This window comes from Dipodomys merriami, unplaced genomic scaffold (genome assembly GCF_024711535.1).
Source record: "Dipodomys merriami isolate MVZ:Mamm:240054 unplaced genomic scaffold, mDipMer1.0.p SCAF_7, whole genome shotgun sequence".
In the NCBI taxonomy this organism is placed as follows: domain Eukaryota; kingdom Metazoa; phylum Chordata; class Mammalia; order Rodentia; family Heteromyidae; genus Dipodomys; species Dipodomys merriami.
Genome location: NW_027206290.1, coordinates 21,865,033 through 21,892,182, shown reverse-complemented (window position 1 = coordinate 21,892,182; position 27,150 = coordinate 21,865,033).

Here is a 27,150-nt window from a genome sequence, read left to right as displayed (position 1 = left end):
TTAAGCCCTGCATTAATCCCTGCTAGAAGTGGCAATCTTGTGACTTCATTTCCTTTCTCCTCAGCACCACCACATTGGGAACCAAACCTCTAACACCCAGGTACAAGCCATGGTCCTGCTTTAAAACTCACTTTCCTTTTACACTGTTGGTGGAAGTGTAAACTAGTGTAACCACTGTTGAACTCAGTATGGTGGTTCCTAAAAACACTGAAAATAGACCTATTATATTACCCTGGTATATCATGATTGGGCATCTATGTGAAGGAATATAAATCTATATGTACAAAATATCTGCAAACCCACTTTCTTGAGTTTTGTTCACAATAGCCAAACTGTAGAATTAACTAAGTGCCCAATAACAGATGAATAGATCAAGAAACTTTGGTACATATATATCATAAATTATTATGCTAACATAAAGAATGGATGAAGCTGCAGAATTGGAGATCATCAATTTGAGTAACATTAACCAAGCTCAAATAGCCAAGTATTATCTATTTCCACCCATTTGTGGAAGCTAGACTTAAAGGATAAATATGTGTGTGTGTGTGTGTGTGTGTGTGTGTGTGTGTGTGTTTGTGTGCGAATGATACTAGTGCTGCTGGTGTGTAGATTACCCTTTGAGCAACACTATTCCAAAAAAAAAACTTCAATAAATGGGATTGATAATCATTTAAATCAGCTAAGGAAGAAGAATATCCTAGAAGGTAGATCAGAAGAAATATTCTGGGATTAGTAACCTAGAGAAAGAGAAAGAATCTGGAGAAGCAAGCACTGTGTAGTAAAAGTCATATTTGAAAAAAAAGATGATAAAAAACTTTTGGAAGTGGCAAAAAGTTTACTTTTATAGATACACAAGTCACGAAGCTCTAAATAGAAAATTAAAAACAGAAAGATAGGTGTTTAGGAAGTTTAAGAAGGAAGAAAGGAAATAAGGAAGAAAGAAAGAAAAGGAAGGGAAAAAAGAAGGAAGCAAGCAAGAAAGAAAGACACCAGTTTAGTCCACCAGCCTGCAAAAATGTTGGTCCTAGATTCCTTCAACTGCAGTTTTACATGGTTAGGGAATTAATATTGGAGTACTTGGATGTTTCTCCTCTGGTTAGGGTAGAAAACAGGACAAAGGCATTTATGTTATAGGTATGGTCTTACAAGTGGCTGGGGTTGGGTATCATTTTGACAGCCCGAGATGTTGTGAAAGGTCATTTGACTTTTGAGTTCTCATAAACTCAAGGGAGAATCATACTCATTTACATGCTGGAAATGGTCAGAATTTGGGGTTGTCATAATTTAGGGGTATTTTCTGAATATTTTCTTCTTCCTAACTGAGCTCTGAGGTGTTTGGGAGTATCTGGACTGAACACATTTGGAGGCATGGAAGGAAAATCCATTTATTATATGGTCAAATGCTACACCTTCTAAAGGAAAGCGTATTTCTTTATTTCATAGCAATTTTCAATAATAAGTATCAAAATGGAAAGGATTTTCTATTAACTGTCACTGGGTGGGGAAAATTATATTAACAGAAAAATTCCATTCTTGGAGGCACTTCTGTTAACCTAGATTTTTACTTTAATTTGTCAGTATTTATCTATGTACCATCAAAGGAATAGAAAATTGTGTTAGTTATAAATAAATGAAAGCAACTGGAAAGTAGTCAAGAAAATTCTCTCCTCATCCCTCCATTAATTTCCATAAACTAATTTCATGTCAGAATAAAATCTATTTTGGTTATCTCATGGGATAATAAAAGTATTAATTAGTTAGAACAGCATATAACTCATCAAAAAGCATCATTTATTCAATTCTTCCATAAATAAAGATTTTTAATAAAAATCATCAGGGACTTTCTGTTTGTTAACACTTATAATTGCTGGAGCTATAAAGCTAAATGTAAGATTTCTTCATGCTGTTTCAATAGATATGCATCTCTGTCTCTTGCCATCAGCAGTTATAAAACTATATATTATAGAGGAATCCCTTCTTTGAGGCATTGGAAAATGATCAGGACAGGAATGGAACCTCCAGGACAGAGAAAGCAAGAGATGAGCCTCATAATTTTACATCTCTGCCACTGCTGATCCTGGTATCCAGAGCTTGAGTCTGAATAAGGGCATAGTGTTCTCAATAAGCTGAGGTGACCAAGATCCAAGTCTGGGTCAGCTGATAAGGAGATGTCCTGTAACTATAGAATGAGACATTACAAGCTCAGAATTACTGTGCAGCATGTGGCTCACAAGCCACCCTGGGATCATGTGAGTGTTAAATAGGTGTGTGTGTGTGTGTGTGTGTGTGTGTGTGTTTGTGGAATTATGTCAGGACAGTTGTGCTCAAAAACATGGAATTCTATCTTTGCCACAGTAAAGACTCCCTTAATTCCTTGATAATACCTATAAATCCAATAAGCCCACTGAAACCCAGAAAAGGCATTGTTTTAGAAGTAGGCTGTCCCTACCAAGGCCTTCGAACATCTAGCGGAGAGGGTTTGATGATGATCTGCCTTAGCAAGTTAAAGACACTTTGGGATACTCTCTAGGCTTTGCATGGACTAAAAAAGTGCAAAACCAGGCTTCCTCTATTTTGTGATCATCCACTCGTTGTAGACCTGTCTGCTCATGCAAAAAGCTAGTTTTCATAAGAGGAGAGAATTGAGTCTCTACACACCGGAAATAATGTATTATTTAATAACAAATTGTGTTAGATGAACAAAGAAACAGGAAATTATTATTCTTAGTGAAGAAGTCAAGTGGTAGATAAAAGTCAACACTGATGGGCTAGGTATCAGACCCAAAGGACAGGCTATAAAGGTATAAAATGCAAGCTCTTGTTGTCATGGCCATAGGAATTTAGTAAGAGGAGCAGGCGTGTTTTAAATTCATTTATTTGCCTATTTGTTTACGTATTTATTTTATGTACATTGGTGCTGGGGCTAGGATTCAGGGCCTCCCACTCTTGCGTGGCTTCTTACACAATGCTGGTGCTCTATCACTTGAGCCACTGCTCCACTTGTGGTCTTTTAGTAGTTAATTGGAGATAAGAGTCATGTGGACTTTCCTGCTTGGGTTGGTTTCAAACTGCTACCCTCCAATCTCAACCACCTGAGTAGCTAGGTGTGAGCTACTTATGCACAGCAGGTATACCTTAAATAATGTCTTGATGGACAAACTGAACAATACTCAAGCTTCATATTTCATATAGCTTGCCTCAAGTAAAGGTAATAATCAACATCAGTGGGATGGATTTAACATGCTCACAAAGAAATTAAAATGGCTCTGGAAGGGTAAAGTAGAAGTTTGGGAGTTGAGTTGGCCTGCTGATGTAGACCCAAGAATGTAAGTAAAGGTGAGATGACTCAAAATAGGAGCCCACGAAGCATGGTAGTGGTTAAGAGCATGGTCTGTCATGTGTAAAATTGGGATAATAATATTACTACTCCTTCCTCTGGGCTGTGCAAGGATTAACGGAGTAATCCAGAAATGGTGCTTGACTATGATCGGCACTTATTAATGTTAGTTATTATCTTGGCGAAATTGCTTACTCTATTAGGGTATTTTGGAAGAAATTCATCAGTATGGCTGCAGTATACATAAAGAAGAACAACAAAGAAAAAGACTTAGCGCCTAGTAAGGGTCCAAAGCTAAATTAAATGGAAGGTATGAAAGTTCCTAGCAGTTAGTGTTGGTGCTCAATCAGCTCAGGGCAAGCCAGCTTTTATGGGTTCACTCTGGAGAGGCAAAGCAAGAACAGAAAATGAATCAAGTGCATTCCGTGAGGCCCACAGGAATGACAGCGGGCAGAGAGCAGTTACACTCACTCCAGCACAAGAATGTCAATTCTTCTCTATGTGAAAGGGTAATAGACAAAATCGGGGTTACTACCCGAACAGCTTAGAGTTCAAAGAGACTTAGTGGAAAATAATGACTGCAGATGAGAAATAAGGTCAACACAGACTAAAATTGCCAATTAGCTCAATATAAACCCGACAAAGTGTACCCTTGAGGCCATAAACCAAGTGCTATGTTAAGAAATATAAGTATGATCAAGAAAGTAATGATTGATAAGAGTGGAAGTGTAAGTACTACTTCAGTTCCCCTAGTGGGGAAAATAGTAAGGCTTCCTCTTCTCAGAAAAGTGTTCAGAAAAAAAATACCTTCAAATGACACACTGATGCTAATTTTTGACTTGCATTTGTTTTCTTTACTGTTCAGGCCAAAGAACCCTTACAAGCCATATCATGACATTCAATTTAATTACAAGTGTTTCTGTTCCATATATATATATATATGTGTATATATACATGTATTTATATATACGTATATATGCGTATATATATTATGTGTATATATATATATATATATATATATATATATATATATATATATATATATATATATATATATTCTGGCCTTCCTCTATCCATCAAAGCTTGATTGAATGCTGGGACACTGAATCATGTCCTGAAACATTTGAAATTTGTCAAACAAAGGAGAAAAATGATTCTGTGAGATATGGGCTTCCTTTAAAAAATGACTCGTTCAGATTTAGAGACTATCTGGAGAAGGACCGGCCTCTTTATCTACGCCTCCACATGCTCATTCATCAACTCTTCTCCTGGTGCTGAGGGGGATTAAAAAATACATTGGTAAGTGAAAAAAGTTCAAACTCGAGTCCTTAGAGAACATTTAGTTTTTAGTGAACAAACTACCAATATAAGGGACAAGTGAATCAGTTCACTTGGTGGCCATGAAATAGTAGTCTGCAACCAAACTAGTTTATGTGTTTCATGCATGTTGAACAAAAAAAATCTATTTGTGAACAATAACCACCATCTCTACCTATCCCATCCATCCATTCATCCCTCATCCATCCATCTTCCATCTATCCATCCATCCATCAATCATCCATCTTTCCACCTGTCTAACATCAACCACCACCTATTCAGCTGTCTGTCTGTCTATGTCCCTGTCTATTACCTATCCATCTATCTTTAGCTTATTCCTAATGTCTGTAAATATGAGAGCAATTTCTAGGTTGCATATTTATTATCCCAATGAACATATACTTGGAATAGTTACAGTGCAAAACCTTAACCTCTGAAGGTTCTTTAATATGGCTATACAGGAAGCACAGAGAATCAATGACTTTTGCACAGTGAGCAAACAATTTCAGTTCAAATTCAGCTTAGAAGGTTTTCTCTATCCATCAAAAAAGCCAATGCTGGTTATAAAGCCCTCTTCATGGCTGCAATATGCTGAGAGAGACATCGGAAGAGTGCAGCACAGAAAGAAAAATGAAGCTATAATGTTCAGGGTAGAATTCACAACCATGTCAGCTTTACTCAGGGCTACGACTCTTCCTCTGTGCTGTTTGTCCTCGGAGGCAAACACTCACGGAATAACTCACAGGCTCATAGGTTAAATGTTGGTCCTACAGATGGTTGCACTATCTGGTGGAAAGTTTAGTTGGTACCTAACTGGAGGAAGTGAAAAGTTATACCTTGTCTCACGCCCTTCCTTTCTGCTTCCTGTTCATCACATAATGACTATACTATGCACATGCTTCTACTGTCAGGAAGCTGTGCTTCATTTACTGTCAGAAGGCTCTATTGTAATATAGCCTCAGGAGTGTTGGAGTCAAGCAATTACCCAGAAGCCCTCTGAAACTATGAATCAACGTTTATCTTTCTTTTTTAAGTCATTCTTTCAGCCACTTTGGGCACAGCAATAAACTTGTGACTAACACACTAATTAAGAAAATATGATAGGATGGCTGACTTGTGCAAGTATATGATGGTCATCTAGGTAAACAGGATTTAGGAAATGGACTGGAAACATAATTCCTATGGTTCTACCCCTCTACTTCTCACTCCTTCTCCCTTCTCTCTCCTTCTCCTTGATCTTTTTTTTCTCTCTCAAGGCTAGTACTCTACCACTTGAGCCACAGTTCCACTTCTGGCTTTTTGGTGATTCATGGCAGATGAGTCTCATGGTCTTTCCTGCCAACACTGGCTTCAATCTGCAATCCTCACATCTCAGCCTTTTGAGTAGCTAGGATTATAGGCATGAATCACCCACAGTAGAAATATAAGGCATGTATTCTTGCTAACAATGTAAGGTGGTGCAGCCTTTCTAGCAAACCTTTGACCACATGTACACATTTATTAAAAGTATGAGAAAGAGATAAATGCAGAAGTACGTAAGAATAAGGAGGGATGTGCCAGTAATTGTGCCTATGTTTGAGAACATGCAAGCAGTCAAAATATTCATCATTAGGTCTTCAGTAAAATGAATAACACACTTAAAATTATTGACATATAATAACTTCCATAATATTGCAAATGAGAAAGAAAAAAGCAAGCTAAAGTAAATAAATATAAATTCCAGGTATTTATAAAAAAAACATTTAGAAATGGCATTCTGAAAGACTATATTTAGTGTTTTTGTTTTTGGAAAAGGGGTTTGTTATCCAGCCTGGACTGGCTTTGAACATGAGATTACAGTTATGCACACCATGCTCAGTAATAATATGCACCTCAATATACAAAATGAGTCTTCTTAAGTCACAAAACTGAAGGTAGACATCGTTCTTTTGTCTATTTTGAAGCAAGTATATATTATATCAGAAATGAAAACAGTCAAAGGTAAAGAACAGGTCTGTTAGTGTATTTTCGTTTTACTTTCTTAGGACTTGTTTTTACTTTATTACTACATATAGGTTTCTGCACTATCCATTGATACACAGAGGTTAAAGTTTCTGTGAGACGTTGACCTTCATGTTATAGAAATCTAACTGGCACCAGCAAATGGAGCATGGGGTTTGAAGTTAGATTCTCACAAAACACCAGCTTGCTTTTCAGGATGGTAAACACCCAAGAATTTTTTGGAAATTAAAAACAAAAAATAAAGGTTAGATTCTGTTGCTGAGTCAGTTGTTTCTTTTATCAGTTGCTGGATCCTGAGGGGAATGGTGGATAGTTGCACACACCCCGCCATCTCTGTTTTTCACAGTGTACAACATCCAGCCATGAGTAATAGGAAGAGACTTAGCAATTTAAGCAACCAGTTGTCTAAGACTTCTTAGACCAGCTTGAGCCTGACAGTGTGTGCTCCTTTACAATGGGTATTGGTGGGCCCAACTTGTTTTGCTTCCACAGCATTACTCTCCTTTGTTGTAGAATGAGGATAATTGCTACCTTGGAGGATGGTAAATAATAGGCATCTGGAAAGGGATTGGTAGGACCCCAAGTCCATAATAGGCTCTCCATGAATGACAGCCAATCTAATCACATGAAGAACACAACGCCATGCCCAGCATGTAGAGGAGTTCTGTGCATATTGCTTGAATGGCTTTAATGAAAAAAATGAAAGGCTAGAAACTGTCCTTAAGCCAGAAATGTGGGTTTCGGTTTTGGCTCTGTGCTTCCTTTTCTATTTTTAGTTTTACTATTTTTTTTTTAGTATGGCTTTAATAGTGTCAACTGTGCCTGTGTCTTGGTTGAAGGTGTGCGCAAGGCATGACCCAGCTATTCGGGATACTCTTGATGAAGATGACAACTTTTATTGGTTCTTAAATCACAGTGGATAGGTAGCTATTTACTTGAAGTATTTATGGAGCTAGGCTCGGTTGTAGATAAACTATCAGCCTCCCAGGTCAGGGGCTGAATCAAGACAATTATAAATAGACGATATGAGCAGTGGATTAAAAACATCGATGTTGATACATTCTACTGAAGACTGTTCTTCTTTACATATACCCAAACACTCTTGCTTAGACTTGTTTTTCTTTTGTCCATTCTTCTACTTTTTTATAAAGATAGGGGTATAAAAACACATTAGAACATGTCAGTAATGTGAAATAATCTTTCTTTTATGGATATCACTGAAGCCTGTGGTGTTATTGGGGACACGTGTACTCTAGGGGAAGAATGCTCAGAGATAGCTGATGGCTACTGTGACAGAATTTGAGTGTATCTCAAGAGTCAGGTTCTCAAGAGTAGCTAGAAAGCAGGAGTCTTGAATGAAAATTATCTAATTTCAAGATGAGGCAACTACTTAAAATACCTTATAGATGAATAAAACCTATCTTCCTGCTCCATGTTGTCCAGGGGTTTGTGTGATCTAGAACTGCCTTTTCTGAAGCATTCAGCCACATCACTGGCTGAGATTAAGAGAACAACTAGGTTGGCATCAGAGAGACTTTGTTCTTGAGCTCAGTAAGCAGTGGGAAAGTTGGCTATAGAGACTAGGGAGAAAAACAAGGTACAGCTCCGAACATGAGATGGGCAGTGTGTGTGTGTTTGTGTGTGTGTGTGTGTGTGTGTGTGTGTGTGTGTGTGTGTGTGTGTGTAAGCAGCATCTGAGACAAAAAGACTCATGCAGGGCATGTAGGAGTTCAACAAGACATACAGACATACATTGCACATGCATAAGACAACAAGACACACATGAGAAGAGCAGCCTTAGTTCCAAAGATGGAGATAAAACCTGTGAATCTGGGAAGGAACTAGAACAAGCAATGTGTGGCTCTGGGTAGAATTCAGCTGTGAGCAAGAGAACAGGCAAGTGAATGCACCAAGAGGACAGAATAGCTTGAGAGGCTACTGATCTATCTTTTCAGCAAGAGAAGAGTACATTCACATGCTGAGTGCTCAGAACGGTGTGTACTGTCCATTTGCAGTGATGGTGAAATCCTGGGGTCTGGAGCCTGGAGGAATAGTCTGGGCTGCTCTTAAGGAAAAAATTTTTTTTTCTAAGAATGATTCCAAAGACCTTAGTCCTTTGAAAAACATGAATTGTGCTACTCACTGCTGAGCTGATTCCATCCTAGCATGTAAGCATCCCTTAGAATGACTTGAGATGTCTAATGAACTCTGAGATGGGACTGCCAGGCCCCTCTTCGCTAGGGGGATGGGTGAACATCACAAAAAGGAACTTATTTCAAACAAAAAAGAGTGAGCAAAGAGAGGGTTGACCCAGGAAGGAAATCTGACTGTCAGTATAGAGAGGGCTGGGGAAAAGGTATGATAGAATGACTGGAACTGGCTTAGCTCCCAATGAGGTCATTCATCAATTCCATTGAAGATAAAGAAAAAATAATTAATTCCTTCAAATGATTTCTTGAAATATTTTGAATGGAGCTCAGGGACATGCTGGAGTCTTCCCTACTTCATAGGGATTCAGTGACCATTTGACATATTGGAATTCTAACTTGTTGCTGAGAAACAAGAAGGGCTGGTGGTAGACAAGGGTGTCTGGCAGGAGAGTGTACTCACTGGGGGTGAAAGTGAGGACAAAGGAGCAGCAGCATCACAAGGGTTACAGTGGACAGCACAGTGGAGTGAAGTTTTCCCGATTCATAAATAAGGCATCTTCTATGGATAGGAATACTTGGGTTGGGTACCAGGGATTCTTGGCAATAACCTTAGCTACTCAGGAGGCTAAGTTCTGAAGATCAAGCTTTGAAGCCAGTCTGGACATGAAAGTTCATGAGACTCTTATCTACAATTAACCACCAAAAAGCCAGAAGTGGAGCTGTGGCTCAAGTGGTAGAACACTAGCCTTGAACAACAACAGCAAAAGCTGAGGAAGAGTGCCCAGGCTCTGAGTTCAATCAAGCCTCAGAACTTGCACAAACCAACAAACAAACGAACAAAAATAAATACTTGGATATACTCACAGGATAAAATGAGACTCTAAAGTCCTAAATCATAGTAAGAAACACCAATGTACATTCCTCACTTGACCATCTCCCTGCTTATCTGACACTCAGTAAGAGCTTGTTTGTAAGTTGAGACACGGAATACCTGTGTTTCCATGAGCAATGAAGTGCTGTTGCTGGTCCTTACTTAAAGACCTATAATCCAGGGGGAGTAGAATATACCTGGAGGCTAATATAGGAAGGTTTTGAGTCCCAAGCCAGCCTAGGCTATATAGCAAGTTTGAGACCAGTTTGAACTACTTAATGAGTCTCTGGTCTCACAAAATAAATATAAAAAGTAAAAAGACCCATGGACAGATATATATCAGTGTGCACCTACTTGCATATATGATTATAAACACGCACATAAAGAAACACAGCAAGGGGCTGGGAAGGTGGCTCAGTGGTAGAGCTCTCGCCTTGCATGCCTGAGGCCCTGGATTCGATTCCTCAGCACCACATAAGCAAAAAAAAGAAAAGAAAGAAAGAAAAAAGCCAGACGTGGCTCTGTGGTTCAAGTGGTAGAGCGCTAGCCTTGAGCTGAAGAGCTGAGGGACAGTGCCCAGGCCCAGAGTTCAGGTCCCACGACTGGACCATTCCTTCCTCCCCCTCCCCCCCCCAAAAAAAAGAAACACAGCAATATATGGAAAAGAAGTAAGTGCATGAGAATTATTCATCATAGAATCTGCTGTTTCAATGCTAGGTCTCATTACCTCACTGATGAAGTCTTTTTTTTCCTTTTAAAATAAGAATGTGCCAGATCATAGAAGGAGAGGAAGGGTAGAGGAAATGGATTAAATTTTTCTTGTCCTGTGTTTAGAACAATTCCTGAAATGAAGTGGCCTATACATAGAGCTCCCCTATGACCCAACAATCCCACTTTTGGGTATTTACCCAAACAATCACAAACAAGGCCACACTAAGGCTACTAGCACAACTATGTTTATCGCAGCATTATTTACCATAACTAAGATATGGAACCAACCCAGATGCCCCTCAGTAGATGAATGGATCAAGAAAATGTAGTATATATACACAATGGAATTCTATGCCTCCATTAGAAAGAATGATACCGCCCCCATTTGTTAGTAATTGGAAAGACTTGGAAAAAGTTATATATATATATATATATAAGTTATATATATATATATATATATATATATATATATATATAAGTTATATATATATATATATATATTTTTTTTTTTTTTGGTCTGGTCGTGGGGCCTGAACTTTGGGCCTGGGCGCTGTCCCTCAGCTCTTCAGCTCAAGGCTAGCGCTCTACCACTTGAGCCACAGCGCCACTTCCAGCTTTTTTGGTTTTGCTTATGTGGTACTGAGGAATTGAACCCAGGGCCTCATGCATGCAAGGCAAGCGCTCTACCACTGAGCCACCTTCCCAGCCCGAAAAAAGTTATATTAAGTGATGTAAGCCAGGCCCAAAGAAACATAGGTCCCATGGTTTCCCTTATTTGCAATAACTAGGACAGATGTAGGATAAGCAGAAAAGGTCAAAAGCTATGTACATATGACCATATAAGATGATGTTAAGCAAAATGAACCCCAAGATAGGGACACAAATATCTTTTCTTTCTTGTTATTGTTTCTAATGTATTTTATAATGTACCATGTGATTTTTTTGGTTTCTTTGTATGTTCCTCCCCCACGGTATAACCCCTGTTTTCACTGTATTTGATGCCCTGCATCTAGTATATACACTTCTCTAATTCAGGGAGAGGAAGGGAAAAAACAAAATACTTAAATAGGGATACAGGTTGACCCATTGTAACAATGAGATGTACAAAGCACTATGTTGCAAACAAACTTCACAACTTCAGGGGAGTTGGGGGGGGGAGTTGTGGAGGTGGGAGGGAAGGGATGGTAGGGGGAAAACAAAAGAGGAGGCAACAATGTTCAATAGGAAATGTACCCATCATCTTGCTCATGAAACTGTAACCCCTCTGTACAGTATTCTTAACAATAAAAAGCATACAAAAAAGAGAAATGAAGTGGCCTGTTAAAAAGGTGTATATAAGAAACACATGCCAGCTTTGTAAGAAAAACATGGCATAAGAAGCACATTAATTTTTTCTCTTTGTGAACCTTTTCTAAAACAGAAGTTATTTATAAGAGAAAAAACAAAGACTAATGTACTGTGAGGAAATTATATTATAAAATTTCACCCTCATGTAGAGGGTTCCTTCGGCAGACACTTGCAGACCCGTGCTTTTCATTGTAAGTGGCTTATATCAGCACTGACATCTTCCAGATGTTAGTAGCTTTGATTTTTTTTCCCCCTGTGTTGCAAACGAGTTGGCATGGAAACAACTCTTTGCTGGCAATATGACATATGATTCAAGGCAAAAAGCATTTTAACACAGATGAATAGTTCAGGAATCTGCCTTTAACAAAAGTCATTTCGAGAGCTGTTTTGAATCTGTTGGTGTTTTGTGACAACTTTTTCAACAAAGATGGGAAAAATCAAAGCAGTCCATGTTATGCAATGTAGCTATTGCTAAAATGTGATTTGGCTCTTACATGGAATAAAACGTTTGAGTTCTGAAACGGACGTAAGGTATAAGGAACCTAAACAATAACAGTAACAAAAACAGCAACAAATCCTTGCTTTGTGGAAATAACCTACTTGTTTTAAAGAATAAATCCTCTAAAACAAACCCAGTAAAGACCGCCAGTCTGTTATTTAGACTAAGAGGGAGAGCTATAATTATTTCAGAGGGTTGAGATTTTTTTCTTTCCCTTAAGTGGACTTTGGAGAAATGAAGAGTAAACAGATTCTTTTCATTTTGCTTTGCCAGCTACCATTGTTCACCCACTGCACAGAATGTCTGCCAGAAATTCTAGGAGCACAGAATGTTCTAGATACTATGATTTTTTTTTTCTGCTTGCCCCAGATATGAGAGAATTCAAGTGCTCATCTATTTGTGAATATAGAAGGATAGCATTTTCTCCCTACTCTGTTTCAGCAAAGAAGGTATGAGTGTCTAGTTAAGGACTGTGGGCTGTGTGCAGAGATGGCCAATATCATTGCCAGGCCTCGGCATTTTGTTAGCTGAGCCAAATCCTTCAGAGACTCCCTCCCTGTTCTGGCAAAACCTCAAAGAGTGAAGTCTCTATCATTGTGGGTCCCTGTGGTCATACTGGGCAAAATCTTTAAAGCCAACCTGTGACAAAACACAGAACTAAGTGTGAGAAATAAGTAAGCTTCCTGTGTATTTGTTAAGGTGGATGATTTGGAAATGATGGCATACTTTGGAAAATGTGAGCTGTCCTTTCAATGTACCTCTTGATCACAAGTTTATGTGTTGGAAGACTGAAGTTTAAACTCACAGGTTACCAAAATGTGGAGGGTAAATGTTTGGGAAATATCTAAGGTTAGATGAGGGCCTGAATGTGGGATTTGTGTATTTATGACAATAGGATCTGAAACTCCAGCTACTGCCCTTGCTCTGTTTGCCTTACCATGCCTCCTGCCCTGTTATGATCTAGAAGCTCTTCTTCATCAAAAGCCAAGCACATCCTAGCTCCATGTTCTTGATCTTGCTGGTTTTTAGAACCATGAACCAAAGGACCTTCTATTCTTAATATGTCTCTCACCTCAGTTATTTTGTTAGAGTAACAGAAAACAGACTCAGTTTAGAAATAATACAACTCAACTCCTAATTATGTAGACATAGAATATATATAGACATATATATATATATAAATACATATATATGTATACATATATACATATGTATATATATATATATATTGTATAAACCAAGACTCTACTTCTGTTTGTGTGAAGAAACAAGACTAATCATTAAGTCATTTTTCCTATGAAATTATTATGAGGAACTTCTGTTTTGATCATGACCCCTAATCTCATTTCCAAGTCAATTCTTGCTCTTATATCAAAGGATATCATATCACGTCTCTACCGGTCCCCATCCACAAGATACCTGTGCTAAAGAATCTGGTTAAGAAGGCTTGAATTACAAGAGTTTTGCAGAAGGTGGTAGTGATTCCTCACATTGCTCAACTTAAACTTGAAATATAAACAAATATATGCAAAACTTAGAAACACTGAAGTAAAATTAGTATTGTTAGCTTTGAGGGGAGTGTAGAGGAACATCCAAGAGTGGCAGAACAGAATTTAGACTTCCAAATTTCTTGTTCAAGTCACCGTTGTTTCTGAGTTCCATAGTTCTGTCTTCAACATATTGATGGTGAGTGAACACCATCGACTTCATCAACAGCTCCTTCATCACCTCTTCCCGAGCTCAGCTGGAATATTCCAGCTGAATATTCCATAAAGACATCAAAATGAGCATGGTGAAAGCCAAGCCTTAATCTAGCCAGCCCCCACTGCTCTTCCTCCCCTCTGTTCTACTTTCATTCATGGTGTCACCATCAGCCATGTTTCTAACTGATGACTTCACAGCCATTTTAGACTCCTCTAGTTCCTATGTCTTCCACATCTAGCTATGACCCTCTTCATGCTTTGACATAGGTCAATTCTGATTTCTTTCTCAGTTCCCATTCCATTTGATCTTCTTGTAAATTATTTGGCAAAAGTATTTGATATACTATAAATCTCATGATTCCTGTCCTTTGATTAGAAACAGTTAATGGCTCCTTAATGCCTTTAATTGGAGTATAAGCTCCTTAGCACAGCATGGGGGCTTCTTCAAGACTCCCCATGGTTGACTTCTTTAGCTCCACATCTGGAAAATCATACTAACTCCCCATTGATCAGTATATATCTTCTACTTCAGTAAAAAATGAAAAAAAATAGAGAGATAGAAATAGAGATGGGATAGAGAAAAAGAGAAGTATAAATAGAAAAAGAAAAAGAAAAGAAGAAAGAGGAAAAGATAGAAGAAGAAAAGAAGAGGAGGAGGCAACAATGCTTGATAAGAAATGTACTCGTTAGCTTGCCCATGTAATTGTAACTCCTCTGTATGGTATTCTCACAATAAAAAAGAAAGAATTTGAAGATCAATTTTGCTTTATTCCACAAAAAATACGTTAAACAAACAAAATTATAAAAAAAGAAAAGAAGGGGAAAAGGAATAGGTGGGAGAGAGGAATAGGAAGATAAAGACAGATTATATTCCAATTATCTTAAATACCACTTATTACTACCTTCTAAATTTTTGATACGTTGATTTGTACTCACATGGCTCTTACATAGAGTTAATTCTAGCTAGATGTTTTCTAATCATCCTTCATGACAATTCTTAAAAGTTTCCTCCTTAACAGGGGGAAAGCAAAGGAAGGGCTGATATTGTCCAAAAAAGAAATGTAGTCGTGAAATGGTAACCCCTCTGTACAGCTTAATTGTAACAATAAAACTATACTAAAGAAAATTTCCTCCCTGATGGTACCAACAAGATGCGTTGTACTTATAAACTAACATGTTGAATGATAGTCTCTTTGTACAACTACTTAAATGTAATAAAGAAAGAAAGAAAGAAAGAAAGAAAGAAAGAAAGAAAGAAAGAAAGAAAGAAAGAAAGAAAGAAAAGAAAGAAAGAAAGAAAGAAAGTTTCTTCCTTAAACAGTACTTTTTTCAACATCCTTAGGCTGAGTAAGCACTCTCTCCTATGTTCTATTCTTTCACGTATATCACAATGACATCACTTACATTCATGCTTTAATTCCTTAGTCACATCTCTACTATTCCCAGATTATGGATTCCCAGGCAACAGGAGTCAAGTGAAATTTCTCTTTGCATTCAAAGAACTTCAACTAGGACTTGCTACATAATTGAATGAAAAGATGACTGAAATACAATCATAATGGTTTTGCTTCCTTTTTCTGTATTATAATATAATCTGAGTCCATTAGATAAGTGCTTCCCAAATGCAAAGATATGCTTTCTAGTCTCATGTATATAGATGAGACTGTATTCATCATCTCTATACACACATGTATTTATATAGGTATAGATGCATACATATATTGTATACATATGTAGAGAGATATATAGATACATCTATATATATGTCTGTCTGTATATATATATATATGTGTGTGTGTGTGTGTGTGTGTGTGTGTGTGTGTGTGTATGTAAATCACACTTCTTTTAAGGAGCTTAGACTGACTATTCCTTTAACAACTTAGCAACTTTCCACAACATACTTCACTCACAAAGTCAATGTTTACTAAACAAATCCATGGAACTATTATTATTGTGTGCTATAAACTGCCATTTAACATATGTCCATAGTTAATATGCAATAAGCCATATTGCATATAAACCCATATTTCAGATACTGTGTATGATCTCTGATCTTTAAAACAGCCACATGAAGTCAGCAAGAATGAGACAATCATTATATCACAAGATTTGGAGGCAGGAGTTGAGGTCTGGTATTTACTAACTGTATCACCCTGGGCAAATTATATAACCTTCTATATAACCAGTTTCGTATAACCTTCTATAACCCAGTTTCATCCTTAGGAGTTAATAATGCAGTTGCTCTTATTGGAGTTTCCTTATTCCTCATACATAGTAAGGGCTCATTTTTTAATATTGCCAAGATTTTTTTTTTCTACAAATAAAGATCAGACAAATTAAGTAGCTTCCCAAAGATCACATCGGCAGCTGAGGTCAGACTGAGATGCACTTGTCACTTCATGCCTCCTCTTTGGGGTGGAGGCAGACTGGCTCCATGCATTAAGCCACACGTGAGATCTTCACACTATAGCTTGGTCAGTGTCAAATGAATGGTTTGTATGTCACCTATTGCTACCTTCATTTTATGCTATGTAAAAGAAAAGTAAGACCATGACAGATTATTTTACTTATGTATTTCATTCATCTAGTGTAGCAGTGAGAAAAAGTCTGTGGTTAGGTGCAGGGTATGTAGAGAAGTCTTTGATGTCTGCTGCTGAATCTCAATTTCCTTATCTGGACATTGAGGGTAATGTTCACTGCAGTCTGTTGTGAGAGAAGCCAAGAAACACCTGTCATCCTGGCTACTCAAGAGGCTAAGCTCTGAGGATCATGGTTCCAAGGCAGCACAAGCAGAAAAGTCCATGAGACATCTTTTTGGGTGGGGTCAAGGTGATGCAGAGAGGGGTTACAGTTATATAGGTAAGATAATAAGTACATTTCTTATCAAACTTGTTACTCCTTCCCTCCTTTTTCTCTCCTTTCCCCCCAATTCCCTCCCCAAGTTGTACAGATCATTTCCAACCTACTGTCTTGTGTATATCACTGTTGCATTGGTTCCCCCTTGTCCTTTGTCTCACCATTCTGTTGTGCCCTGTCCCTTCCCTAATTCAGATAAATGTGTATACAATACCAGGGTACCAAAATCAAATACAGTGACAGCAGGGGATATACCATAGGGGGAAGAACATACAAAAGAAACAAGAAATCACATAGTACATTAAAAACAATAACATCAAAGAAAAACCTCTTGTGTCCATGTCTTGGAGTTCATTTCACTTAGCATCATCTTCTATGGTCGTATGTACATAGCCACTGAGCTATTCTGCTCATCTGCTAAGATTATCCTAGACATATACTAATTATGTCCAAAAAAAGCCAGAGCAGAGCTGTGGCTCAAGTGCTAGAGCACCAGCTTTAAGGGAAGAGGCCTAAGAGACAGTACCCATGCCCTGAGTTTCAGCCCTAGGACTGATACAAAAAAAGAAAAACAGAAGAGTGTTGTGATTATCAGACAAGTGCAGCAGTGAGTGTGTGGGCAGGCACATGGAAAATTACAACCAAGGTCATCATCATTGTTAGAGGCACCAAAGAGTCTACAGCTTAGCTCCCTGTAAGTTCACTCACTGAGGAAAGAGCTTTCCTTGTACCCGAAGGCCACAGCCCAGTGAGCTACTGCTTAGCCTGTTTATTTATGAAAGTTCTTTTTTTTTCCATTTTAGTGGCTTGGATTGCAGCCTTAGGGCAACAGCATTATTTCTCAGTGTTAATTTCAGAGCCATGCAGACAACTGGAGAAACAGCAGCCCAAGCCACCCAGTGATGCTTCCTGCCATCCGACTGTGAGCCAGCTCAACACCAAATGATTCACAGGAGACACAGTACCAGGGGCCAGTCTTCTAGCTCTGTGCTGGAGAGAGATGTTTCCTTATGGCAGAAGGGGAGACTATGGTGAGCGATTGGAATCCACACTGCTCAGCCAGGGCAAAAAAATGATTTCTTATTAGCAGTCATTGTAACATTAATAATAACAATAGCTATGAAGTAACAAAACAGTCTCTGTCTTTGAAATATAGGAGAGAAGTAATTGGCCCAGAAAGACATTATCAGCTGGAATGTTCCATATTTGCTTGATTTACCATCTTCAAGTAGTTCAAACAGCTTTCCTCAATAAACTTTAATGCCTCAAATGTCCTGCTATGGTGCGGAAGTGTATTTTATATACTTATTTCCCTAGTTTGGAACATTCTTGTTGCAGAAATAAGAAATCAGAACAGACCCAATTTATTTTTTACTGATATTTGAAGGTAATTTTACCCTTAATGAATGCATCTGTTTGGATGATAAATTGTCCATTAGACAATGCTCAAGTGTTTTTTATGCTCTCTGTTTTGATTACGGAGCTTTTAATGTAGTGTTGTTTCCACTCTTTGAATTTTCTCTGCAATTCAGTCATTTGCCAAAGAGAATAGACGGGAGAAAATGCCAGGCTGATTTGCCTTCCTCAAGTATTTTAATTTATTGAATAAATGACCTAATACATTGCATCAAGATGTAGTTTTTTTTTCCTTTCTGCTTTGTGCTGATCTTATTGAGAGGTAATCAGTTTCGTAATGCTAATTAGATGCCAGCGTTAGTACTCTGAACACACAGAGAGATAATGGCCTGTGGCACTCATAATATCTAAGACTTCAACTCTGTTACTGGTACCCAACACCATCAAAAAGAACTTCTGAATTTGCTCTTCTTTTCAAAGGGGAAATGATGTGGTGCTTGCTTCCTTTCAGACTCATGAGGGACCTGTGTTCAATGTAGTGTGCGAAGAAGGCATGGAAGAGGTTGGGGAATTAGTTGTATGGTGGCTGTTTCTGTCATATAGTGCATGGGAATTACACCTCTAAAAGCTCTCTGTAGCCATCGCTTGTAATGGGCACTGGGAGGAAGTGAAAGACACGGGAGAGTTTAAACAAGTGCCCAAAATGGAGACTACAGTTAATAATAATATATTCTGTTCTTGAAAAAGGCCAAGAGAACAAATGACCAGTGTTCTCCTGACCAAAAATTACAGCTATGCACATTAACTAGCTTAGATATACTCGATCTGCATTGCATACATACTTTAAAATATCGTAGTTGGGGCTGGAAAGGTGGCTCAGCGGTAGAGTGCTTGCCTTGCATGCATGAGACCCTGAGTTCGATTCCTCACCTCAGCACCACATAAGCAGAAAAAGCCGGAAGTGGCACTGTGGCTCAAGTGGTAGAGTGCTAACCTTGAGCTGAAGAGCTGAGGGACAGTGCCCAGGCCCAGAGTTCAGGCCCCATGACTGGCAAAAAAAAAAATATTATAGTGTACACAATTCATCCCTACATTCTTAGCTGTCAATCAGAAAATAAGCTGAAGTTGGAATTTAAATAATTTATTGAATGTTCTCTCAGTTTGGTTGGATCTTAAAATGAACAGATATGTATCTTATACCAACACTATATATTTAGGCTTCCTGTCAAAATTGGTGTATGTTTTCCTTCGATTTGGGCCTTGCTTCCAGGGCTAAGAAACAGTATTTGACAGAGATGTCCATTTCCATTGGTTTTTCATGGAGAAATCTATGTAAAGATATTAAGTTGTGTTGACAAGTAGCTTTGCATTTCCTAAATGTTTACCCATGGTATCACTCAGTATCCTGACCTATTAAAGAAGTAATCTTCAATGCACTAACTTGCATACATAAAGGCCAAGAAAATCCTAAAATTAAAAATGAAGAACAACTTTCCTTTGCACCCAGTGCTGAAGTTCATTGAAATTCAGTATACCTCTCAAACAAACAAAAAAGACAAAAATCACAGGCTTATATCTAGTTCTTAAGCCACTGGTTCATACACTTATAAAGCAGTAGAATACCCCCTCTCCACAAAAAAACCCACTCCATACTAAATTCTAAAATTCAAGCTATGACAACATTACATAAAGGTCTTCAAGCTGAGAACCAGTGGCTCATATCTGTAATCATAGATACTCAGGAGGCTGACTTCTGAGGATCCTGGTATAAAGCCAGCCCAGGCAGAAAAATCTACAAGCTTCTTATTTCTAATGAATCAGCCAAGAACTGGAAATGGAGGTGTGGCTCAAGTGATAGAGCACCAGCCTTGAGTGAAAAAGCTAAGGGAGAACATGCTGGCTCTGAGTTCAAGCCCCTGTACTGGCATGGAAAAATAAAAAAAATAAAAACGTATCAAATAGAAGAGGGTAGGAAAAGATGCTAGAATGCCGTAGAGACCTTCTTGACACTACAGAGAGGCTCCAGGGGTGTGATTTGGTGAGGTAAAGGTAGGATCACATTTTCAAAATCTTAAGGCTTCCAGGAATAGAATTTTAAAACCCTAATTGAAAACATTTAGGTGTAGTTTACCATGGTGTCAGATATGTATAATTCCTCATTTCCCTTACAGCCTGGAAAAATCATGGAACTCTTGGCTAAGCATCGACCATTATTGAATGAGCTAATGAACTTCTGGGGTTTTTATATCTGGGTTACACATTTCCTTACCCATGATGTTGTTTTCTCCTGGGGTATGAATACTTTTTGTTGTCTGTTTTCTTTTTGGTGAATCTTCTGTGGTAATCATGTAATGTATACTTTTTGTTTAGTGTTGAAAAAGCTCTGTAGTCTCCAGAATGGTACTTACTAGTATCAGTTGGAAATATGGTTCCTCATTCTAATTTTTATGGTTCACACACATAGATAAATTCATTCAATCAGTGAACTCTATTGATTAATTACTTGCAACATTTGTCTTCACAATTAGAGTTAAAATTAAAAAAAAAAACAAGTGTTTTCTTCTCAATGCCTTTGGTGATACAGTGTAGCAGGGGTTTATAATCTTGTCAGGTGGATAAATCAAATGTATATAAATTATTATGAATAAATACAGTAATATGAGACAAAATCCAAGTTAATGACATGGAAAGTCAGTTAGTAGAATTTACATATAAAATAAAGATTTATTTAGTACATAGAGCCTCATATTTACATTCATGATCATAGGTACTGAAGAACCTGGGCAAATAATAGAAAATGCTAACCCAGAAGGAACTGGACTCTTAGTTTGTCTCTAAGTTTTAGAGAATAAAGCTTGGGGAAGGATATATAGTTTTAAGCCCACTGTTAAATCCTTGGTACCTAGTACATAGCAGATGCACCTTAAATATTCACATAAAGGGAGAATACATGAATGAACTGTCTGGTCTGGCAAAATGTGCTATTTGCCTTGAAAACCCCACAGTTGGTAAGTTTTAGATGGTATCTATTCTTGGCCGACAACACCAAAGTACTTGGTGGGATTCAGTATGAGTTGACACCTAGAATCTAGACATAAAGAAGGGGAGACCCTAACGTTAGATGGTGGCAGGATTTTCAAGAGCGTAAATCACTACAAATATTTTAAGATAGAAGTTCAGGAAAGACAGAACAAGGATAAACAAATACAACAATGATACTCACTAGCCACTATGTAGAAAATGGACTGGATGACTGAAGAGTGGGGATGGGAGGGAAAGACTGAGAGAAAGTGACTGAAAGGGAGAAATGGTTCAAAAAGAACTGTATTCATTACTTGATCCATGTAACTGTAAACCCTCTGTATATCAACTCTTCAACAACAATTAATAAAAACTACATGCTCAGAATGAGCATTTTTATGCAGTGTGATTTAGCAGTGAAGGAAAGTATGTGGGAGCTCAGAAAACTCCCCTTTAACTTAATTTTAGTCTCTTCAGACTACAGAAATACAGGGATGAAAACTAGTCTCATAAGAATATTGACTGAAGAGTGAACGTGTTTCACTCAAGAGATGGGTGTAAGGAGAAGGACTGATCAAGGAGTCAGGAACTAAGAGGATGAGTGTTTGTGTGAGGGAATGAGGTGGGTATCTGAAGTGGTGGCTATCTGCCCAAGTTTTGGGACCTGTGATTATCTATGGTGAAGCAACACAATTGTGTCCTGGTATCTTGTACTAATAATGATTGTTTCCAGCCTTCCAATTTATTATGTGCCATTATAAGGAGTTCTTACCATATGAAAAGTATACCCAAATCACAAGTTAGCCTTTGAGGTAAATGATTAAACAAATGAATAAAATATGAACACACACAAATATATATGCATTATATATATATATCTGCTTGAGCATTGCATTTGTTTTGATAATTAGATCATTTCTGCCTTGAGGTCAGTAAAATTTTCATCCATTTATTCAGCAAACATTTACTGTGTGTCTACCATGGGACAGCCAGGCATCGGGGCCAAGTGATAAATAAGGAAACTGTGATACTGTCCTCAAGGATCTTACATCCTGGGGAAAGGAAAAGATGCTTTACAGAGGGTTACAGTTACATGAGTAAGGGAACGAGTACATTTCCTATGGAGCATTGTTACCCCTTCTTTTGTTTTTCCTCTACTATCCCTTCCCTCACTGCCTCCCCAACTCCTCCCCCGCCCGAAGTTGTAAAAGTCATTTCCAACATAGTGTCTTGTACATCTCATTGTTACAATGGGTCAACCTGTATCCTTGTTTCAGCATTTTGTTATTTCCCTTCCCCTCCCCAACAGCTAATCTTTTATAGAGAGCTATAGACTGTGGGAATACAGCTTATTTTAGCAGCACATGAAGGAACAGGTAGTTGGTACTTAGAACAGAGTCAATAAGCTAAGAAGAGAAAAACTACACATGTGAACCAAGGCTGGGAAGATGATAAGGAGTTCATCAGGCTGGCTTGTCCTTTATAAGTCCTTATAGAACTCAGAATGCATTATCAAATGATTTTCTTTGATTTAGCCTCGCTTTTCACTGGGAATTGGAGGAGGTTCAAAGCAGCTTAAGACTGTACCTCTACCATCAACTGTTCTATAATTTAGATGGAGAGAAAAAGTACTACACACGTTGTTCTCTCGCTGTTTTGTACAAGGAAGGAAGTAATTCATGGCTGCATGTATTGTAGAGGCAAGAAATGGGAACATGTGGGAAATGAGAGATGAAAAGAAGGGTGAAGTAAGAAACTGGATATTGGAAACAACATGGAGACAAGGAGGTGAGATGAATTATAGGACAGACAGAGTTGGTAAGGCAGGGCTTACTACTTAGGCAATGGAGAAGGATGTTGGGGGGAGGTTTGGGATCCCACATGGTATGCCATCTCTGCTGAGCTGAAATTTGGACTGAGTTCAATAAGCAACAATGCCAAGTTCCAGATTCCTGAATAGAATGGCAAAGACATTAATAAGTTTCCAGCAATACAAATGATGCACCTTGTTTAACCAAAAGCCCTAGTGTAATACCTTCTTCTTGGAGTGCAAGCATTTCAACAATGGCAGACACGAAAGGGTCTTTAGTACAAAAGAAAGCTATTAATTGTCAGAAAATAGAACATAAAAGGGATTTTACAAGATGGCACCCGGTCTGTTTTTCCCAGATAGGGAGAAAAGAGTCTTTCCAGTCCTTCAAGCTTTCCACATTGCTGGCAAGTATTAATATTCTGACAGATTATCTTTCGAGCTATCAATGCTGTGCTGAAAACAATGTAAGATGTTTTGAGCTGGGCACTGGTGGCTCACGCCTATAATCCTAGCTACTCAAAAGGCTGAGATCTGCAGATCATAGTTCAAAGCCAGCCCAGGCAGGAAAGTCCATGAGACCCTTGTCTCCAATTAACCACCAGAAAACCAGAAGTGGAGTTGTGGTTCAAAGTGGTAGAACACTAACCTTGAGCAAAAGAGCTCAGGGACAGCATCCAGACTAAGTTCAAGTCCTACAATTCACACACACACACACACACACACACACACACACACACAAACACCAAAAACAAAAAACCCCAAAACCCCAAATTGAAGTAATAAAGATAATGTCAGAGAAAAGAGTCCAAAGACATTAGTGAGCAAGTATGGGACTGAAAATTCAGAATAAGTGAGACTGAGCAGGATTTATAATAGATCAGGGTTTAGAAATGTGAGTTTGGAGGCTGAAACTTTAAGATAAAGAAGGTAGTCACTGAGTTAGAATTTCCTCTGTTGTCTAAGGAAAATAGGTCATGTCATCAGACTTCTTCCATTCTGCAACAGGGTCTTAGTATATACTGTTCTATCTGCACAGGATGCATTCCTATTCCCTCATGTCTAGCCTTGGACTAGCCTTCCATTCCATCTTCATATTTCAGCTTAACTATGACTTCCTCTGAGAGTCCCTCAAGGACTCCTTTAGGTTCCAGTCATTATTCTCTCTTATAACACTGGGCACTTGCCTTGGATGGCTCTAATTTAAATACAGATTTGGCATTCGGTGACTCTGGCTTCTGCTAGATGAAGAGAACATTTTGATTTTGTCCACCATTGTATACTCAGAGCCAGGACCCTGCCTACATAAAACGTTCTCCCATGGAATGTGTGCTTCCACAGAGCTGCGGTGTGTAAAGTTTGAGCAGAGCAATAGCTGGTCCATGGCTTGGGAATCAGAGCCTGTATACAGTGATCAGCCTCTGACATTGCTGGATGGTGTAATCTTACACTGGATTAGCATCTGAATCTAAGGCTAGGGTAAGGAAAATCAACACTGGGGAATATTGTAAGGTTGTTGATATCATGGCAGGAATCTAATAGATTCTACATGTTTTAATATTTTGAATAGTTTCTATCCTTTAACTTTTAACTCAGTGACATGACAGGATGCTGAATGAAACAATCAGATTAGAAAATCATGAGATTATCAATTAATTAATAAAGTCAAAGAGGATTTTGATATCCATTAATGAGTCTTGGCTTTTGTCGTTTCTTCTACCAGCAAAGTGAGCCTAATGGGGGTTGGTGCCATGGATCAAGTCAAAACATCACGACTATTAACTTGCTGTCTGGAGCCACAAGATTTGTGTCCAGGGGAGTCCTCATCAATTGTCACAGCTTCTTGCTTTCAGCAGACATCGCACACCACTCATCGCTCACTCTCTGTGTCAGAACCTTATCAGCATCCTGAGCAGTGGCTGCCTCTAGTGGATGAAGAGTTTTCTCAGCTCACCTGCAAGAACATCAATCATTCCTCATTTTCAGTGTTCAGACTCGCTCATCAGCCAGTAACAACACTTTCCACAGCCTTGAAAATTACTTTTGAATAAACACAGGACCAAGGACAGCTAGAGTGATTGACAGCGCCAAGCTCCTCCAGTGCTTTATGTTCCAAAGCTAGTGTGTATGCAGATGTCTCCTCATTAGCAACGTTTGCATGTCACTTAGCATAGCTGCTACTGAGAGAAGAATGGCATGGGTTAGATTGTCAAGTGTCTTAAGGAGGTGGGGGAAGATGTTGAGTGTTTGCTGCCTGCAGCAAACATTCAAGAGAGCTCTCTGTGAACCAGAGTTAAGATCTGAGTGGGAGAAGAACTACCACTTGCAGATTAGAAAGCTCACAAAATTGGGATATAGGGGAAAACTTTCTTTCCAGATCCTAACAACCAGAGCAGTATTCTACACTGAGTTACCAGGAAGCCTTGTGAAGAAAACAAATGTTCTTCCTTCCTGAAGGATGGATCACTAGTCCCCTGGGCCTACATCTACAGCTACATGAGAAGAGATGGAGGTGAGAATAAGTTGGGGATAAAAGAGAGGGGATAAAGAAGAGAAGACAATGAATTAATTAATGGGCAAGATCTAATGACTTCACTTGAGGAAAGTACTATTTTCTAGAGAGGCCCTGGAAAATTTTGGATTTCCTTTGAGGGGGATATTTCCAGGACAGGTGGGCTTTGGGGTTCCTCTTATGTATTTGTTTATTTATTTATTTGTTTGTTTATCCACTCATTCATTCATTTATTCATTTATTTATCCAAATGATCTTTAAATAGTCATACAAAGGAGTTGCCATTTAACAAAATAGTTTATGAAGTTTATGCATATTGTTGTGTCCAGCTTCTCTGCCTATCAGTGTTAGTGACCATACTTGCACGATTTGGAAAGTCACTGGTGACTGCCTTCTCTCTCTAACTGGCCATGTGTTGGATCTCATTAGATTCTCCCATGGCCTAAGGAAAATTCAGTTTGTACTTGGACAGTGGGAGCAGCCTATTGGCATGGAAGAATGATCAGAGTGTTCAACAGTGCATAGCTAATAATAGAGCTAAGTGCTGGGGGATTTCATCCACTATCAGTTACCCAGAACACGAGAACAGCCCGAGGCCTCACAACCACTTGTCTGATATGATGTTTCTAGGCAGTGAAATCATAAGGCTACCATGTTTATGCACAACTGCTCCCACTGGAATTTTAACTCTTGGAGAGCAAATGGGAGCTTTTGTTTACTATTGTTTTGCAGCAACATAGCTCAGATCCTGGTTTGGAGTAAGTAAATAAGAAATGGTGGTTGATTAAACAACAAAGGTCTCTTTCCCCACTCTCTTTGGTTCTTCCTCTTCCTGTTCACAATCGTTTGCTCTACCCCTTCTTCTAATACATGCCCTTACACTGCCAGTAAAAACTGAGTGGCACAGAATTTCAGATGTGGTATATATTCCTATGAACAAAATTCAAAGAGTCTCTTTACTGATAGCACAGTGATTTGAATAGGTATACTTTTATGGCTATTTGGGAAAGGGACAAAGATAATGACAAAAAAAGAAACAGCTAGGGCTTAAATAACATGGTGTTCTTGGAAAACACCAAAGTCTTCACCAGTACTGTCCTGGGTAACTGGGTGACTCTAGAAGGTGAACATTCTGTGGGCTTTGAAATTTTAGCTTTTACATCAGAATCAGATGGTACTGTAGCTCTAACATCAAAAAGGCTGTTTGTTCATTTGCTCATTCACAATTGTTTCAGCCTCTCCATATGCAAGGTGCTCTTAGCCATTGGTGATGATGAAAGAGACAAGATTCTTGTCCACAAGTAGCTCCTCAATCTAGCTGGATTATGTATTCAAACAGTTGCAGTTCATGAACAGAACAGTGATACAGGAAAACAGTAAATATCCAACGCTACCTTATCATTCGTTTTTTGACTCCACAGTTTCCTGGGGGTAAATAGTGGGCCAAGATCAGGTCTCCATCCTCTCCCCACAGCATCTGCCTGGGTGTGTGGGGGGGTGGGACTACAGAGACTTACTTCCTACAGTGGTATGGGCCACAAGGTGAGTCTTCAAAAACCTTACTTGAGCCGAGAATTCGGGCTCATGCTCTTAATGAGTGGATGTCAAAGCACTTGTTTTTACTGAAATTTACTCATGGCGTTCTAAACCCTCAGT